Source organism: Dipodomys spectabilis, unplaced genomic scaffold, assembly GCF_019054845.1.
Source record: "Dipodomys spectabilis isolate Male_0828 unplaced genomic scaffold, ASM1905484v1 ptg000388l, whole genome shotgun sequence".
In the NCBI taxonomy this organism is placed as follows: Eukaryota; Metazoa; Chordata; class Mammalia; order Rodentia; family Heteromyidae; genus Dipodomys; species Dipodomys spectabilis.
Genome location: NW_024871065.1, coordinates 234,971 through 239,839, shown reverse-complemented (window position 1 = coordinate 239,839; position 4,869 = coordinate 234,971).

Below are 4,869 nucleotides of genomic sequence, written 5' to 3'. Positions count from 1 at the left end.
TCAGCTTGAGGTCCTGTGGCTTGATTGGTTTCTTAAGTCAGTTTGTTCGAACAGGCAGAAAAATGCTCTGCTTTACCCAAGATTTTGAGATCCCGCTCCCAGATTAGTTTAATGGGAGGGTGATCTGCTTTGAGAATCACAAAAGAAGGGGATGCAGTGGTGAGGCTAGGTTCTGGGTAGAGTTGAGGCCTTTCAACAATAAGTAGCTTTTTCCCTGGGGCTATTTTGTGAAAAAAACTCACAGCGCCCAGCCTGGAGCCATCCTCAGGGTTTCTGTTTTTCAATTGATTGTTGAGGCTGCTAGAGGGAGGGGCAGCCTCTGGCTCTGGTTACCCAGTGAGGAGGGCCACTCCAATGGCTGGCGTCTGAGCTGGGTGACTTTTCCCTGGATGGAGCTGAGTCTGGCAGGTCACTTCGGCGTTAAGTTCTTGTGACCTGCTAAATGACTCGTTTTATTCCAAGGCCTGAGTTGGAGCTGGCAGCTCCTCTGAGCTTTGTCGGTATCCAAGATGGAGATCACCAGTGCTGGGGAGGGAGGGGTGACCTTCCCTCCTCTGCTCCCTGAGAAGGAGTGAGGACATCGGGCTTCTACTCACGCCGAGTCTTGGATCCTGGGTCGTCTCTGGTCTGCAAACTTCAGGATGAAGATGTCCGCTCCTTGTCAGTTCTTGCTGGTGTTGGATAGAATCCGCTCGCCCGCTGCGTCTGGCTCCTTCCTCCCGGACTCTCTGTGTGAGCGCTCAGGTATGGCCCCAGCTGCGGTCTCCGCTGAGACCCTGCAGCCGCCGCCGCCGCCGCAGTGGCTGCTGGCAAGCGCTCAGATGTGTCTTCTTGCCTTGGCTTTCCCTTTCTTGTCTAACTCTCTGTCCTGTGATGGCACACTTGGTGTGATTCTCTGGCTTAGGACTGTTCACTGGAACTCTAAAACTGCTTTCTATGGGAGAGCTTGTTCAGATTCCAGCTTCTCCTCCGCCATCTTCCCGGAACCCCAAGAAGTATACATTTTATACCCTGAGCCCTTATTCTTCTTTAGAATCCTTTTTATTCTTTCAGTGTATTTGAAATATAAATTTGGCCAGGAGGATTTAATCTTAGCAATATAGGACTGGTGCTCAAGACGAGTACTAAATTCATGGTGTTTCTGCTATTTTGAAGAGGAGGATGACAAGAGCCAATGTTGTTGTTTTTTCTCCTTGGCCCAGTTTTATAGTTTTCAATCTCCCAAAAGTATGCCAGTAGCAAAAAGCAGTTTGAAGAGAAAGAAAACTAGATCCAGATGCTACTTCTCCTTCAGACAGCCACAGGTTTTTGTCTCATTATTCATCAGAGGGATTTCAATCACATTCTCCAGAAACAATATCAGGAACACTGATCCCTGTGTTTAGAGTTCAGTTGGCAATGAAGCAGCACTCAAAGGATGAGTGCAAGTTCTTGGTTGCCAGGATAGTTTCTCAAGGCATCTGGCAACTTTAAGTACAGAAGTGACTCTAGCTGTTTGAGGGAATGAGAGGCTGAGAAGCTGACCAGTCCCATAGTGTATCAAGAACTGCTTGACACAGTACTTCCAAGTCAAACAGAGGAGGGGAGACATGGCCTCTCCCAATGACCCATACTCATGTTCATTTTTCCAGCAGTGAAAGCTGTCTGAGGCCCACAGGGTGTTGTAAGGACATAAGGGATGGATGGATCTAGCCTGTTGGGTAGGTTTACTTTACATGAGTGAGACAGAAATCTCAATTGCTTAGAACCTACAATGGCCAGGAAGAGATTGAAGACTTTTGTTTTCACTGGAAGCCAAATCAGTCACTGATTCTTTTTGCCAGAATCTTTCACTCTTCCCTCAGTGAGGCTCCCGGCAGGTTGTCTGTGCCAAGCATTCCTCCATGGCCACCAATAACCTGTAAGAGTCCCTTTTTCTTCAGAAACAGGACCTATGGGAATACTGCAACTTATAGAAAGCTCTAAGGAAAAGGTACTACTGGATGAGGTGGAAGTCCCTCGCTGCTAGTAAAGTTGGGAGATGGTAAGTTCCATAAGCTTTCCTTTACCAGGCATGAGGTTGGGGTAGGGTGGGAAGGGATGGGATAGAGATCTTTAAGCCAAGCTGGCCTCACTCATTAGAAAGTAAACTGTCCCAGAGGGTGATCTGTGACTAGAAACAGGTTGTTTTCTGTCCTTGCCCCAGGGCAGATCAAAGTGCAAATAGCTTCCATTGTGGGAGTCCTAAGGAGTAAGTGTTGACACCTCAGGGTCTCTAGTCCTAGAACTGACCAGGTCGGATGACCCCAAATCTTCTAAGGCTGCTGGGTCAGAACTGAAAGCAAGCATGGCCAAGGCACTTTCATCCCTCAGTGGGTTAAGGATTGAGGGCAAGCTGTGATGGAGGCACCACCCAGCCTATCTACCAGTGTTTGACTAAGAACACTTTTGTTTTCTCTTAAGTACCTATTTATGAGTCTTTTCTGGTGGCTTTGGCTTATTTCTTTACAATTTTGAAGAAGTAGTTATGGTTCATAATTAATGACTCATGCCTCACATCTTAGAAAACTCCTGTTGATAATTTTACCAGTAGATCACCATGAATTTCTCAAGAATGGCTTTTGTTTTCTCCTAGCCAGAGCTTAACATTCATTGCCACACAAGCTAATGTTGAATTAATTCCTATAGATAGGTGATTTTTTTGTCCAATTGCAAAGTGCAGCATCTCCCTTATTTTCACGTACCTTAGTAATTGTATCAAATACTTAATAGAGTTCTTGACAAGCATGATAAGCAAAGTTCAGAGGTGAAGATACAGCTCAGTGGTAGAGTACATGCCTGGCATGCACAAGACTTTCAGTTCAGTCCCCAGCACGAAAAAGAGGAAAGGCAAGTAATGTTATGCTCAGGAGAGGATACATTAGGACTCATAGAAAAACAGCACCCAGATTGGCATTGAGAAGTTACGTCCTGAGGGAACACAGGTAGAATGTTTGTAGGGGGAAAGAAAAGAGCCCCTTGATGTGTGTACCCTTTTAGAAAGCAGAGGTAGAAACAGGGGATGGACCTCTGGTAGTCAGCCTAGGCCATGGGAGGAAGAAGCCATGACATGTATGTTACTCTAATGGGACCAGAGTGTAAAGTGGCACCACCATACCAGGCCATGGCCCAACAAGAACAGGTTTATCAGAAGGACTTTCTTGCATTGGAGAGGTGTCTTTTGACCACTTTGGCCTTGTTAATGGTATTTCCTTATGCTGTTCTTTTTTCCTTCCAACTTGTCATACCTATTGAATATCCTGTCCAGGAGACCCATTCTCTCTAATCTCATTCTTTAAAAGTCTCCCAGTTTATAGCTGTACATATCCTAGACCAAAAAAGTAGGGGGTGGGCATTCTGTCAGACATAGATTGAAACTGAAAGGTATCTTTGAAGTAGACTTTGACAAGGTTCTGGTATTGACAGTCTTGTGTTGATATGTGCTGTGATTGCAACCAGCTTCTGGTCTAATTCTGAAATGACAGTGGGAGAGAAATGGTGATAGGACATCATGGACCACTATGATTTCAAACCCTTCTCAGGTACATCTCCATTCATGGATGTGCTATCAGCCAACCTACAGATGTCTGTTAAAGGAGAGATGGCTGGGAAAAGGAAATTTATTGGCCACAGATGAGACCAGCCTTTGGACAAGTGGTTGCCTTTCAGTGTGAGGCAAAGAGTGCCTACCTATACAGAGATATTTTTCAGGAAGCAAGACGATTCACCCACATCTTGTTATCCACAAAATAATCTGAGAAGAACTCTGTAAACCCAGAGGTGGGAGTCATGTGCTTTGCATTTCTATATGACTGCTTTGCTTCATGGCTCTTTATGCTCTTCTGAAACCTCCTACTGAGCTGGCCCACAATGTGCCCAGGAGGCAGGAATTAAAGGGGACTTGGTAGCTTGGCTGCTAATCACTCTGGCCACACTGACTTAGGGCTGTGCTGGGCATCTGCTCCATTCTAGTGGTATGGGCTCCAGTGGGAGCTTTGACTCTTACCAGGAGAAGCTAACAGTGCCTCTGTCTTTGAGCCATCTCCCAGGTCAGGATGTCTTTATCAGCAGTGGCTCGAGCTATGCCATAGCTCTCATCGTGACAGGTATTTTCCTTTCAATTTCCTTCCTTCCTTTCTTTCTTCCTTCCTTCCTCCCTTTCTTTCTTTCTTTCTTTCTTTTTTCTCTCTTTCTCTTTCTTTTTTTCTTTCTTTCTTACTTTCTTCTTTCCTTCCTTCCTTCCTTCCTTCCTTCTTTCTTTTCCTGTTTTCTTTCTTTATTTTGTCAGTCTTGGGACTTGAACTCTAGGCCTAGGAGCTGTCTTTCCATTCTTCAGCTCAAGTCTAGCTCTCTATAACTTGAGCCACAGTGCCACTTCCAGTTTTCTGGTGGTTTCTTGGAGATAAGTGTCTCAAGACCCTTCTTGCCCAGGCGAATTTTTAACTGGCATACTCAGATCTCTGCCTCCTGAGTAGCTAGGTTTACAGTCATGGGCACTGGTGCCCAGCTTGACAAGTTAATTATTTGCTAAACATAACAATGGCCACATTCTGTCCTATGAGGAGTTTCCCCATCATCCTACAACACTGGTGGTCTTAGCGTTGTTGCAGAGCACACAGCAAGGGGGCTTTCTACGCATGCATATTGACTAGTACCTGAAAAGGCAGCTTGCAAAGGTCAGGGAGATTGTTGTTGAAGAGATTGTTGTTCAAAAGCCCCCAATGCTAGAAAGCCTCTAGAATTGCATACATCTCAACTTGCACAGGGCATTTCCAAATTTTAAGTTCTAGTGTTGGTTCTTTTCCTTTGTACACAGCTTTAGTAGGTTGCTCCAGACAAGGAAAGCTACCT